This window comes from Cyprinus carpio, chromosome B23, assembly GCF_018340385.1.
Source record: "Cyprinus carpio isolate SPL01 chromosome B23, ASM1834038v1, whole genome shotgun sequence".
NCBI lineage: Eukaryota > Metazoa > Chordata > Actinopteri > Cypriniformes > Cyprinidae > Cyprinus > Cyprinus carpio.
In genome coordinates, this window is record NC_056619.1 from 14,303,649 (window position 1) to 14,319,107 (window position 15,459).

At 37.9% G+C, this 15,459-nt stretch overlaps 1 protein-coding gene across 9 annotated transcripts in view; it reads left to right on the forward strand.

The window, feature by feature from the left end:
* The window catches only part of LOC109084630 (arginine-glutamic acid dipeptide repeats protein-like), a 150,753-nt gene that overhangs the window by 43,885 nt on the left and 91,409 nt on the right, over positions 1-15,459 (forward strand). For 2 of the 9 annotated variants that reach the window (XM_042751390.1, XM_042751388.1), the window contains exon 2: positions 8,857-9,001. The exons of 5 other annotated variants lie outside the window; for them this stretch is intronic. The gene's annotated coding sequence lies outside the window, so the exon portion shown is untranslated. Of the gene's footprint in view, positions 1-6,795; positions 6,915-8,856; positions 9,002-15,459 lie in introns of all 9 variants that reach the window. 2 more of the 9 variants (XM_042751391.1, XM_042751394.1) reach the window with 2 other exon arrangements.

A 15,459-nucleotide genomic window follows, 5' to 3' on the forward strand; every position in this document is an offset into this window, starting at 1 on the left:
AGTAAGTAGTCTATCAAGTTTCAGCCGGCTATCTTGCGTCTTCAGTGAAGAAGTTCTGTGTTTGTTTCCATTTTATTAAGTGAGGAACTTGAGCATTAAGTGAATTATTAATGCTCGGGTAGTAGAATAAATGGTGCATTTAGAGTTGGAGGTGCTGAGGCTCTTCAATGCATTAAGCATGCTGTTTATCTCAGTGTTTAGTGTTATCAAACACCATCACAACAGTGCATTTGCAGTGACCCCAAGCCTCACATGTTGGAAGAGATCTTTTGTTTACTGAAAACCATGGGAGCAGGAGAGGAGAACTTTTGGTAGACCTGCCTGACCAGTTGGAATCTGCTATGGGACGGCCAAGTCTGCCTAACTTCCCTTTGTTAACTTGAAACACTTGAACCGTGGCCCATATTGGGAACAAATATGGCTGGTTATGGTCCACCCGTCTCTAGCATGCAGTTATGTGTTTGTGGTGAAGACCAAAGGGGTATGACTGTTATGTGTGGGCACACTCTTAAATATAAAGGGTTCTAAAGGGTTTTTTGAAGTAATGTCATAGAAGAACTGTTTATGGTTCAGTGATCAATTCTTAAAATAATGTTTTTTTTTTCTTCTTTTTCTAAAGAATCTTTTGTACAATTGAAAGGTTTTATGGATGTTAAATGTTCTTCATGGAACCATGGTTATTTTTAGGGTATAGGTTGAAAAGACTTGTCTGAAACCATTTTTGTTTCATAGCCTGCCTTATCTGATCTTGTTCTCCATGCTGTGCATGTGGAAGAAGCATCTTGTATATCCTCTTTGGTTCATTGGTCATACTTGAATTTCATGTGACTGTTCAGTTCCTAGGGGTAACATTAAAAAGAAAACCATGTTATGTTTTTCTCACTTTGCATATGTAAAAGATGTAGCTATTTGTGGTAAGAAGGGCCTACTCTTTTGTAGCCAAAAGTGAGCGTCCCATCCCCCCACACTGGGATGTTTTTCCTCTCCAGTTGTGCAACAAGATGGTAATTGGCATGTCTAAAGCTTTGAGGTGGTCAGTCACACTCTGCTAGTAGTTTTGTGGGGTTTCCCAAACTTGCTGTCACGCCGAAAACACAAAGATTAGGATTAAATGTCACAAAACAAGATGGCATTGACCAGCCTGGAAACATAGACATCAGTAATCTGTAATCATAACAACTGTGTACAGAGTATCTGTCCTAATCATTCGGTTCATAGAAAATGGAGAGCGTGAGAGAAAGAAGAGACGCTTTTATAAACCCCCATTACACATGCCATAGCTTTGAGGGTAGCCTAAGGTGAAAGAAATCAAACATTTAGTGAAGCGTCTCCTGCAGAGGAACTAAAGACTACAGCAACGAACAGAATGTTTTCATTGTTTTTTGTTACACTCAGGGAAACCTGTTTGAGCTAGATTACTTTAAAATACATGGACGGCAAGTTTAATATTTAAACACAGCCTCTCCGTGTTTGTAGCACTCGTTCACCCTTTTTGTCACCTATTTAGATTGGAATACAGCTAATTAGTTTGCGTTAGGTGTTTCCAAACGTCGTCATCTCTAGTGAATGACTGGACTCTCTCGCTCTTTTTAAATGACTTGTGAATGCTGTATGTTTTAATGTTCTCGTTATTATACATCTGAGCGCCGGGCCTTCATTTGCAGTGTGTGGGTGTATGATTAACTGTGTCATCCTTCTCCCTTAACAACTGCTTGCCTCTTTGCTTGAGCAGCGGAGAATGGCTACTAAAGGTTTAAAGTACCCCATTATGGATTTTTAAAAATTACCTTTCATGCAGTGTGTAACATGGCTCTAAGTGAATGAAAACATCCTTATTCTGTAAGTGCACCATGTATAAAGTTATTGTCTCTCAGAAGAAAGAGTCGACTCTGAATCATTGAAACGAGTCATTTTTAAAACGAATCCCAAGCCGTTTCATGTTGAGGTCAAAGTGAAACATTAGCATATTGCCCGCCCACTTGTTGGTCTTCTCAGTTGGTCTGAATGAAAATGCAAAGTCATTCTTTGCCACTAGGTGCCGCTTTTGGAGCGGTAAAATATTGGTTTTCCCCGTAACGCTGTACACAAAGCAGCACTGCGCTCACAATGCTGCTTCATCAGGCATGATGAAATGAAAATGAAATCGACCAATCCGACCGATCACAGCAGATTAGTGTCACGCAAAAGAGGGGTTTGGACAAATTAATCTGTAAACAAATCATTTGGGAGTCGTTGAGCAAATAAGGTAAAAATAAATGCGTATTATAAGACAATGATTTTTTTTTTTTTTTTTTTTTTTGACCTTGCATGCATGTCAACCTGTTGTTGGGGCCTCCCAAAACCAAAATATGAACCTTTCATAACCCATAATAAGGGCACTTTAATGCCTAAGCGCACATTGACATTTAGCCTTTGTGTTTCCTCTGCAAAAAAAGATGGTGTTCGTTCTTTCGCGTTTAATAGAATTACCCACATGGCAAAGATGCGCTCTGTGTGTTATCCTCCACCTTAAAAGCATCAAACGTGCGATACTCTGATCAAAGGCAGTGTGGTAGGGCTGACGGAGGGGTTTCTTCATAGTGTGTTGTTGCGGATCAGTTGCCGTGCGGTGGCTGCTCAATGTTTGACGGGGCTTGAGAAAGCATGCTATTTAATCTGCTCGCATGATGGAACTGGCTGGTGTAACGCCGCACGTCTTTTCTCCTCCGTTTGCAGAGAGAGGCCTTAACAGTGGCGCATCCGGGCTGAGCTATGCAATGTTATGCTTAATGAATTGGAGAAAGGGCAGAGGTAATTAGCTTCACGTTTTGCATGGCATCATCAGGGGAAAACCTTTAGCCAAATGCGCGATTGATTGACTGAGAGCTCAGCTTACTCGTCCAAATTTGTTTCTGAAAGAAATTGGAGAACAGCTCGGATTGTTTTGAATGGTCGCCTCGAGCGTTTTCAGGTTGGGCTTTGTCTCTGCAAACTTGTAGGTAGACTCTCCTTTGTTTACAAGAATGTGTTGGCACTTTCCCCTTGATAATAGATACAGTAACAACAGGCGCCTGCTCATAGCCCTAGTGACAAAGAGACTTGACACTGTCAAACTATAAACAGCTCAAGCAGCTGAGTCGTATGAATGCTTCTGTAGCAGCAAGTACTAAGAGCAGATTGATATCTGTCTGGTAATAGGCTTGTCTTTGTTTGACTCACGGGTACACTCTCTTTGTCTTATTTGTAGTTCATTCCTCTGTTGATTCTGCCCATTCCAGAAGCAGGTAGTTGATCTGTAGCGGTTGAAGTTAATCTGATAAACTTGGATCGGTCGATTTATGCATTAAACATACGTCTTGTGCAAGAATCGGGCTTGTTGATGTCAAATAAATGTAAACCTGAGGAGCGCGAGAAGTTAATGGGTGTAATTGAAACTGATATTTTTTTAATAAGCCCTAAAGCAGCTGAGGCCTTTGCTGGAGATGACTCGCACATGTTAAGTGAGAGGGGACATCTGGACCTGTTAATTCAGCACATGGTCATAAAGTGAGGTTGGGGGTCCCACAGGCCCCACTGTTTTCCTGTTCTGTTAGGGATGTCAGATGGAGTCTTTTATGTTTTTTTTTTTTTTTTTTTACATCCGCACACCCTTACTAGTATTCACTCTGTCCTTGTCCTTGTAGAGAAACACTCGCTGTGGTGATAAACATATTATAAAAATGCAGTCCTCGCTCAAGTGCTTTCATCTTGAAAAGCATGTGTTGATCGAAGCGCTTCTTGCTTAGAAAGGATTCAGATTTCTTAGACTGCTGGAATGGAGGACAATTTGTGACTGGCGGCCCTCCAACGATTCCTAAACATCATCATTTTATGCTATATGTGCTTTATGTTATGAAACTTGTCATTATTTCATTCATCTTCCTGTCATTCCTTTGCAGTATTTTCTTTCTTACATAAAGCAAAAGGAGGCAGAATGTCCTAAGGCAGCTTGTCCATACAATGAAAATAAATGTTTTTATTTGTTTGTTTTTTCAATGCCAAGATTAAATATACAAGTAAAAGTATCATAGTACTCCAGTGGTTCTCAACCTTTCTGACTTCAAGGTCCCTTTTTCCTAGACAATATTCAAAGGCCCTTTTATCCAAGCAACCAAAATCAAAAATGACAATTTAATGTTCTAACGATTTTCAAGATTCAAATAACAATTTGTTTAATATTAATATCATTTTAATATTTACTGGGGCCTCTAGTGGACCCTGGACTTCCTGGTTGAGAACCACTGTTATAGTAATTCATATAACAGTCAGTCTCATCAAAATTCACTGTTTATTAAACATTTTCTGTTAGACTGTAATACTTCTATTTCTGTGAGAAACTTGTTTTATTCTGTTGATATTTATGTAAAAGTTTTTAATCAACTAAATCCAAATCTAGTTTTAATGTTTTTAGAAAAAAATGAATCTTAAACATCTTCAGTTGTACTTTTGAATTTGTAATAAAGTTTTTATTTTTTTTGTTAAGTTTTAAAGCTGACATGGCATTAAAAAAAAATTCATTTAGCTTGTGAGGAAAAATGTGAATGTTTTTAGAAAAAAATGAATCTTAAACATCTTCAGTTGTACTTTTGACTGCTGTGATTCTTAAATGTAATTTGTATTTGCTTTCAATTTAGAAATGGCAACTTTCTAAGTTTGATGTCATCAGTTCTTGTCACATTTGACTGATCATGGTGTTTTATATTGCAAGTGATATTTGAGAGCAGTGGCGGTGAGGAAGAATATCAGTCAAAATGACTTCAATTTTAGTCTGTTCCTCACCGAGTATTGCTCGCCAGTCATAGACAAATTTTATGAAACTTTTGCGTTCTTTCTAGCTTGTCAATTAAAATGGATCATCCTCTTTTATTTTAATGGAAAATCTGCCTGATGACATTTTGCCTGAGATCTCTCTTTATGTTTCTGAAGAAAGGAAATATTGTTGAGTATTGGTGAGTAAATGATGATTCAATGATTCAATTTTCAATTTATGGCAAACTATTCTTATAAAGTAGCTTTTTAGTATAGATGGACAACCAAGGCGCTCAACCTCAAATCCCAAGTATTCTCTATGAATGGTTTTATGCTCCTAGGCATGAGACTGTGGAGCAGAATCTCATTTCTGACTTTAAAACTATCACAAAGCTGTGATGAATTGTGGTGGGTGGACAAGCATTCAAGATCACTGCTTTACTGTTAGTAAGGGCCAATACAACTAAATCTATCCCAGGGGTTCTGTCTATCCCCCCTTCTTCTCCGGTCAATTTTACAAGGCCCCCCATGCCTGACATTTCCTCTTATACTGTACTTCAGCAGCAAAGAGAAAAGTGTTTATTTTTAAACCTTTTTTTATTAACCAAAACATTTGTTTTGCCTTATTCTTCTACTGCATGTTAAAAAAATTTTTATTAATTAAAAAATTTTTTTTGATTAAAGCTATACTTTATAACTTAAAATAATATATATACATATACAGATTTAAAGCTCCTGAATTCTTTACTACATACGTTCTTTACAACTTCGGAGTACTTCTTTTTTTATTATGTTGTTTTTCGGCTGGGTGGTGTTGATTTTTTATGGTTTTTTCCCACTGGGTACAGTGCCTGGTACCTGGTACTTTTTTTAGTACCACTTCGGTTGAGGTTTCAAGTGAACTGTACCATTACCAAAATGTGATGAGGTTTCAAGTGAACTGTAGGATTGGCTGGAGGGAATCGTCGCTACCTGCGTCACTGAACTTGCGACACAAACACAAAAGAACCGCTAGATAATAAGTAATATGTTTATTATTATTACTCTAATCATTTTTACATCAGCGTGATGTCTTTACCTATGTGTTACATTAGCGCTAACTTGCTTTATGCAGCCGAGAGATGTAGTTTGCGTGCAGCAGTTGGAAGTTTTAAATCGCCGTTCAGTCTGTATTTAACAGTGCGAGTCCAAAGCAATCAATCACAGAACACGAGAGGCCGTGCTTTGATCATTTTAATTTAACTCATTAATTACTATAGCATAATATTTAAATTCATTTTAAGCTATCCCGCAGCCCCCCTGGAGAATCACTGAGGCCTCCTAGTGGGCCGTGACCCCCCCGTTGAGGACCCCTGATCTATCCTAAAAACTAAAGCCACTATCGTTAGCTGAGGAGATACATGGGAATGCTGGAGACATAATAAGCCAAGACAGGTCATCTGTATTCACAAAGGCAGGCATGTTGATTTTCCTTCAGTAGAATTGTTAATTTAAAAGTATTTCATTTAGTAATGGACTAATCAACTCTTTTGAGGCAGATAGCGATTCGTTTTCAGCTACATCGGCTGTTCCCAGGCAGGGGATTTGTTTTAGTTATTTTTTTTTTTTTTTTTTTTTTTCAGGTGATGAGTTGTCTTTGTGTGGCACAATATGCATATTGTTCTGTACAAACCAGGCCTGCTGTTGTTGAATAATGCTAGCTTTGATGGATCAAGCTATATCTCTCTAAGATCAAATAAACCTTCTGGCAGAAGAAAACAGCACTCTAGACTTTCACTCCCTGACTCATCCTGATAATGTATAAATAGTTTCATTATCAAGTAGTTGAATGCAGACTATTTAAGCGTACTTGTCCAGAAACGTTTGCGGCTGCAAAAATAATTACCTCATCTAGAGAAATACGAGTGCATGAGGGAAAAGGTTAAGAATCAAGTTATATGCATGTAATGAAACACCATATGATAAAAATCATGCAGCTTTACTTGGTTGACAGATGTTAGGAAAAAATGTGGTCTTTCTGTGTTACAGAGGGATTTTGTTGAACAATGTTTGTGCACTATCCCACAACATCTCACATCCTTTTGGAATGTTCCGCGGCTGGAAAGTCACATTGAATGCAGCTGACAGGATGGCCGAGGTGTGAACCTGTGAGTACTTTTAAGGCCCAGTCGTGCCTAGTTTGACTGTATTTCAGATGTCTTTGCTTTGTGCTTTATAGACAAGATAGCAGAAACTCTGAAATGTCTCTTCTTGGCTCATGGATGTTCTTCACTTGCTTTTGTTGAAGAATCATGGGGCTCACAGCTTTCATCTCTGACAAGAACTTCAATCAGTAGTACTTTAGTTGCTTTAGTATTAAGGATATACATTAATGTTTAGGGTCAGAAAGTAATTAATACTTAATTAATTATTAATGTTTCTGTTTGTGGGGGTCTAAGGGTTAGTGTTAGTGTTAGGTGTAACCGTATTAGGTGTAACCGTAGCAAAAGTTATGCGTTTTTTTTTTAAACGAAAACGCATAAGTGTAAACGGTAGGTGTAACCGTAGCAAAAGTTATGATTATTATTATAATTTTTTTATTACATTAGTCCTCAGGTCCTTACAATGGCTTCCAGTTACTTTTTAGGATTGATTTTTATCATTTATAAATCACTCAGTGGCCTAAGACCTGAATACATTGCAGCTATGCTCACTGAATATAAACCTAACAGACCACTCAGATCATTATGATCGGTACCAAGGGATCACACAAAACAAGGGGAGTTCGCTTTTAGCTATTATGCCGTCTGCAGTTGGAACCAGCTTCCAGAATATTTAAATCATATTTTTTAGCTGTGCATTTACTGAATGAATACTGTGCTACATCCGAACTGATTGCACTGTATTCTATGTATAATCATTTTCTATTCTTGACTGTTGTAATTCATTTTAAATACATTTTTAGATCAATGTAAAAGTTAAAACAAGGTTCAAGTAAGTGCTGTGAAGGAGGTAAAGAGAATGGGCAAAGAAAGACAAGTTTGTTGGTTAATCAGTTGAAAGTAGGACCTCGTGAGTTCTATTTGTTTGGTGTATGATGGTCAAAGTAAGTAGGGGGTGAAGTAGTGGAATAGTTAGGTATTTTGGGAGGATTTTCCACTTAGTGGGGAAGAGGTTGAACAAAGCTTGAGAATGTTTGTTTGTGTTTAGAGCACATCACTAACAGTAGGTTTTTAAATTCCTTGTTTTTATTGTTGTGATGATTTTTTTTTTAATGATTATTTTTACTTCTGTTCATGTAAAGCACTTTGAATTGCCATTGTGTATGAAATGCGCTGTTTAAAAAACATTCATAAACCTTACCAACCCCAAACGTTTGAATGGCAGTGAATGTAGCGGATTGCTTTGCAATAATTTATTAATTTGATAATCTGTATGTGTTTCAGGCATCCATTTCCGTGCAACCATACTCCAGTAAAGTGCAAGCACGGCAAAATAAAAGAGATATTTACAATAGATATTGTAGCGATCGTGTTGGTCCTGACTCCTGTTTTTGACTTGATTACTCCAAGGTATTTTAGATGTGCACATTTCTGTTGGAGTACACCATCTGTCTTTATTTCCAACTTCAAGTAGGCCAGCCTCAGCACAGGGGTCAATAGCGTGGCCTGTAGGGAATTGTGACTGACTTGTTTGACGTCAAATGATCAATTCTCTGAAGCAGCCTAATTAACCTTTTTACAAGAATTTCTTGTGCTTGTTTTCTATTTCTAGTGTGTTGTTTGCTAACCTTTCCTCTGAAATCTGCCATGCTCCGTTACATTTTGAAAACAGCCAGTGAAAGAGCAATAAACAAGTGGAATTATTTTCAAAATAACCTCTATTTTCTGCCACAATATTATCATATGAAAGAATCATCAATGGAATTGCTTAGGAACCGAAACGAGTAACTTGAACATGGACGCCCTTCACTTCTCATTACAGTGTTTACGTTCGCAGAAAGACAAACACGCTGGCTCATGCCCGCCGGCCTGTGTTTTAAATTAAGTAATTGAGATCTTGTGCTTAGACATCTGAGTGTCTCATTTTGATCTCCGTTTATGTTTCTAGGAGGTGAACAAAGCGGGTCTCGGATCTCGCCACCTGCAAACCATTTTCACTTATAGTCACCCGAGATGAAAAAACGAAACGGGTGACACGTTTGAAACTTTCAAAGGCACCGTGTGACATGCTTGTACTTTCAGATCTTATTTTGGTGAGTAAACATTTAATGCAAGTGTATCACAGCTTTATTTATGCATTAAATCTGCTGTTGGCTCTGAATTATACATTAGCCAGTAAATAATGCATCAGCCTCCGTTCCTCAATGATTACTGGCCAAGATACAAATGGCAAGTTTGTTGATGATATCCTCGTTGATGGTTTTAGCTTGTTTAGTATTGGCTCTTGAGGATATTTTCTGCCGCTTTTGTGATTGGATGCAATTTGAGCAATAGACATGTCACTGGGTGTGTGTATGTGTTTTAAAAAAAATTGTTTTATTTATCTCCTGCAGTTGAATGCCCCATCAATAGAATTGATGTAGGTATGGATTTTCAACCCGTTATCCTAGTGAGGGAGGGCTGGCATTATGAACAGTTTGTCACTTTAAGAGGCTTCGCACATAATTATTGCAGGGCGGCATTAACTAGTTTTTGCTTTTAGCTTGACCTCTGTTTTAACCTGTGCGACTGGGCCGGTGTCATAAGAGCTACTGACACCTTTGATTTGATCCACTTCATTTGTCATCTCTTGCTCAGGAATAATTACAGCAATGGCAGGCTGTGCCCTGGGGAGCACTCAAGCTTATGACCTTTTTGTTCCCTTAAACATGAGCCAGAGACAAAGGCGCAGAAGAGCGGGAGTTGTGATTAGGAAAATAATGGCCTTGACAAGTTAGAGATTAAATTGTAAACAGGCCGCGAGACGTATCAATACTTGCTGAGGTAATGGATTTTGCTACTGCGGTTCCACTGGCCTTAACCAGCTGTTAATGGCGGATTAATGAACGGGGGATTTCAGATCGAGGTTAAAACCTCGCCGTACCCTGAGACCTTTGCTGTTCGTTTACCCTTGTTGTATTTGTCGTTGGCTTTCACATCATCTTTGATTACAATAAATCGATTAGACCTGAATGGTAACGTTTGAAAATGACAAGCTTGTTGTGCTGCGTGTCATTGGGAGGACAAAGAGGAGCGGAGGAGGGTGGAAACCCAAACTGTGGCCATTGAATCAGCTCAATGCTCCTGTTCTTCATCAGGGTGAAGTGGCTCCATCAGAGCAGGAGGGAAATTATACTCTATTGTGGCAATACACCACAATCCCACTCCAGTCGCCATTAAGCAGAGCAGAGCTATTGAATATTTGCATTCGCATTTGATAGCGCCACTTTCTCTCGAGGATATCATGGTGATTGCATCCATTTGGAGATATTTGAAACTCTCTCTTTTCCTTATCAGATCGCGATCGGTTATGTTTGCGTGAATCTTTGAGAGTGTTATTAGATTCTGTTGTATTTACTGTAGTGGAAAAAGCATTTCTGCACGTCAGCGCCACAGGGTCATGCCGAAATCATGGCTGCCGCAGGGTCACGTGTGGTTCCCCGCCGGGCCAGTGTTTGTCATCTGTGAGACACATCAGTTAAATACAACATGATCTCTCCATTCATTGCAAACTGGATTACACTGGTCAGGCTGCTCTACAATAAACTACAGCCATTCTTCTGGTTTAACACAGACAGTAATACAGTAGCACTTGCCTAATAGTAGCTTTAGTACACAGTGCAGAAACTGTTAAGTACACAAAGATGTAAATGATGATGTGATGAGAGGTAGGGTGGAGTTGTGTGAATGATTAATGTAATGTTTTTCCATAGTGTGTGAAATCGTGATTCATGAGTAGGTATATATATATATATATATATATATATATATAGTACAGACCAAAAGTTTGGAAACATTACTATTTTTAATGTTTTTGAAAGAAGTTTCTTCTGCTCATCAAGCCTGCAGTTATTTGATCAAAAATACAGAAAAAAATGTAATATTGTGATATATTATTACAATTTAAAATAATTGTTTTTAAATTTATTATACTTTAAATTATCATTTATTTCTGTGATGCAAAGCTGAAATTTTAGGATCATTATCACATGATCCTTTAGAAATCATTCTAATATGATGATTCATTATCAAAGTTGGAAACAGTTCTGCTGCTTAATATTTTTTCAGAACATGTGATACTTTTTAGGATACTTTGATGAATAAAAAGTAAAAAAAAATGTTTTTATGTTTTTAAAATATAAATATTTTGTAATAATATACACTACTGGTCAGTAATTTGGGGTCAGTATTTTTTTCTTTTTTTTTTTAAATAAAATCAATACTTTTATTCAGCAAGGATGTGTTAAATTGATAAAAAGTGATAGTAAAGAAAATATATTAATAGAATATATATTATTAGAATTTTTCTTTTATTTTGAATAAATGCAGTTCTTTTTAAACTTTTATTCATCAAATATATTAGACAGCAGAACTGTTTCCAACACTCATTATAAATCAGAATATTAGAATGATTTCTAAATGATCATGTGATAGACTGGATGTTACATGTGACACTGAAGGCTGGAGTAATGATGCTGAAAATTCAGCTTTGCATCACAGGAATAAATTTTTTTTTTTTAAGTTTATTCAAAGAGAAAACTATTATTTTAAGTTGTAATAATATTTCACAATATTACTGTTTTTTCCTGTATTTTTGATCAAATAAATTTTTTATTTTTGTGAAGATGTATCTTCTTTCAAAAACATTAAAAATAGTAATGTTTCCAAACTTTTGGTCTGTACTGTATATGTGTGTGTATATATATATATATATATATATATATATATATATATTAGAAATATTCCACTTTTTTATGTGTATGTTTTGTTTTAATATAATTATTTATTCATTTATTTTAATTGGATCAGTAGATATTACATTATTAATGCAATTAAAAACTCTTTTTCTGTCTTCTGTGTGGATGGAAGTGCAGTTGGCTGTGTGTGAACTGAACGTTTATTAGATCTTTTCTTGTGTTGTGAAGAGCTCCCACTCCATATGTAGAAGGCTCCATTTGGAATTCAGCCTGTCCGATTAAAGCTGCCATTCCCTATTGAGCCCTAAAAAAGATGTTTTTGTTGTCCGTCCAAGAATACCTGCGGAGTACCATAGTTTGGCCCTAGAAGCTTTTTGAAGCATGCAGAGTCCACTAGAGATGTATTCACACCCAACATCAACCACCCACAAGGCTGAGGCATGAAATCTTTTCATCATCATATGCATTAAGATGCCAAATTCAACCCGAGCCAAACACTCACACAAGCAGCAGCAACAAGCAGAGGTGCTGCTTAAGTTTATGTTTGATTTGCTACGAGCACCGATTCCATATTTGGAAAAACTAAATCTCCTATTTTGATTTAGTCTGTGTGATAATGCGGTGTGTCAGTGATACAAAGAGCTCCGGGATGCTGAAATTCCCCTGGCCCACCCCTTTTAACCTTCTCTACAAAGGAGGGAGTCTTCCTCAAATCAAGTTATTTCATCCCTTTGGTATTTAAAAAAGATTTCCCTCCTGATAAAACCAGCAGAGCGCCTTTCCTTTGGGAATGTGGGCACTGTTTCAGTCCTTTCCGATTAAAGGAGCACTTGTAGATAATCCGTTCAAATAAAAGTATCAGTTGCGTTTGGGGTGGGGGGTAGAGGGTTACAGATGTTGGAAGTGGGTGTGGGGTTGAAAAATTTGGATTCCTAAGTGCTTATCACCTCAGTACAATCCGCCACTCTGCAAGGATAAATATTTAATGACGGGCAAGCTGAAATACAGCCCTAACAGACTGGATTGAAATGGATCTGCTATTTATACGCTATATAGTTCCATAAAGCAGTGGAACGGTTAGACAGCCCAAGGTTATTAGTGGATGTGCTGTTAATTCTTCCTCGTGTTTGTCTTTCTGAGAAGCACATTGTATATTCAAAGGGAAGGTGGCGTTGTTCTTTGGCACTGGCTTGTAAAATGACTATGGCCTGAAGTGAAGTGTTGTAAGATTATCCTAATATTTGTCTGATTCCTTAAACAATTTGTCAGTGGACAGAGCTCACAGTCTTGAGTGTTTCAGACTAGTGAATATATAATCTTGTGCTGTTCACACTCCCAGTGGCTAGAATAGTTAATGATTATAGTTGTTGGCGTCTGCTTTTACTGAGTTTAGTTTTATGTATTTTTTTGTTTAGCAACCGAAGCACAAGCCACAAGGGATCTACTAAAGTAACTGTGGATACCATTATTCACTCATACGAAATTAAGCTAGTTGAGTCATGGAATTGTACGGAGACTGTGTGGAATGTTCTGGAGAGCGGCAGTGTTTTGACAGTTGTGCGTCACTATTTCTGCAGGTCAGTCAGATGTCATTGGAAGTGGTGCAGCCGTCGGCTCTTGAGCCAAGTTGTAAAAGGATCCTCCTCATGTTGTTTATACTCGCAATGATTTGGGCCGTTTTAGTGTAATCGAACAGGTTCCAAAACGCTCTCCAAATGAACACAATGGATTACATTGTGGACAGAATGTTTCCATTGTGGAGATGCAACTCTCCCAGGCACTTCCGAACGGCTGGATTGGATTACCAGCCCCATTTCATGGCCGGTTTAGATGACTGCTGATCAATGGGGCTCTTAGCTTCAAATCTAATTTGTTTTTGGGCTTGCTTGGTAATGCTGATCACAGATTATTCCTATATAAAATTAATCAAGTTACTGACTTTTTTTTTTTTTAGAGCGTTTGGATTCTCATTAATTACAGTGATTCCACATTCATTATTGAATTTTTGATCTGCTGTTGCTGCAGAGGGTTAGAGATGTACAACATGCGATGGCTCCGCGGAATTATCTTTGCTGAACAGCCGATTAAGACGTTCCTCTTGGTAACAAAGTAGATCTTCATCAAATTGTGTTTTTTCAGGAGATAACATGACAGTATGCAAACAAAAATGGGTGTGTTGAATTTAATAATTAGCTGTGGGGAAAAAGTCTTTTGTCTTTTCTTTGTATCGATCTCTGATTTAAAGCGTGCTTGTCCCATAGTCGCCAGGTTCTCCGTCATACTACTATTAGCACAGGGACGCTGGGTAGAAGGGAGCCTATTTAACAGCATGATACATGAGGGGAACTGGAAATCTGCGTAAAGGAGCGGCTGAAAGAAAGATCGGAAAAGGTCAGGCCACATTTCATTTCAGACAAGCTTTTTATTAGCTCTGCCCAGTATGCAGTTTAGACGAAAATACAGTTGCTCAGCAGTCAATGGACTACTCATTTAGATTGACACATGTGTATACAGTTGGATGAATGTGCCTCTGTGCTGAACATGCTTGCTCTGTTTATGAGCTTACCCGTGCATTTGCAAGCTATTTTAGCTTGGACGCACACAAACCTTCCCCCCGAGGTTCATTTCTTGCCGTGCTGAGGAAGGAATTGTAAAGCTCGCTAAAGAGCACAAAGCCTATGAATGTGTTTCCGAATAATACCGTGATCATTGCACACTGTTAAAACCTGTAAAATACAGTGTAGTTTTCAGTGCCTTTATTCTATCTGATTTGTCTCTCTTGGGAAATGGAGGCTCTGTGCAAAGAAGTGGCAGGAATTCCTGTTCTCTAATTTGGAAAATTGTAACAGTGTTTTTTACTTCCAGCTCTAATAGGCAATTTGTGGCTTTTATTTTCTCAGGATAGTTAAAGGGGTAGTTCACACAAAAATGACTGCCTGACTTCTGTGGAACAAAGAAGATATTCTGAAATGGGGTCCAATCTTATTTTTAAATGCAGTGGGTTTGTGAGTTGATGAAAAGCTAATAACTAAATCATAAAAATGTTGTAGTAAAAAGAAAATCAAAATGGAACGCCAATTAAAAATATAAAATGTTTACCTATGCCATGATCTGACCCAACACCGTGAACATGCAAATTTGTTGTTAAGTATTTTAGGCTATATTTATTAACTTAAAATCTCAGGGGGTGCCTAAAGTAAATATTTTAGGTAAAAGGGGTTTAGCTGACAAAAAAGTTCAAGATTGGAAGCTATCCATCTTGCCCACCTCCCATCATGATTTGTTGTAAAACACCGGGTGTTTTAAGAGTCTGCATTGTGTGAACGTACCAAAAGGCTGCGAGCGGTAATCTAATATATTACGGTTGTTTTTCTGAAATGATGAAAAATCATCAGGTTTGTGTTTTCTGGAAGCCTCGCAACACTATCAGTTAGGGATAAAGTCTCCATTTCACACATGAATGCGTTACGAGTTAATCTCCCGCCTGCCAATGTACACTGCTTTAAACACAACCCTGAACCCAGAGAGCAGCGGCAGCCTATTGTTTAGATGCCTCCCTCTGGTAAACGCATGTTTTTTTTTTTCTTCTAAACAGCTGCTCTTTTACGTCACTATATGTTTAAAATAAAAAGCAGCAAGTCTGGTGTGTGTGTGTGTGTGTATATAGGTTGATAAGTGTGCTCTCTTCCTGGGAGCTGCGCGGCACACTAAAACGGCAGAATGGTAATAGTTCTAGTCAATGCATGTTTTATGAGCTGTCCAGAGAGGAGAGGGAAGCTCTGATCCTGCTTGTTTCAGCTGCGTTTTCATTATCC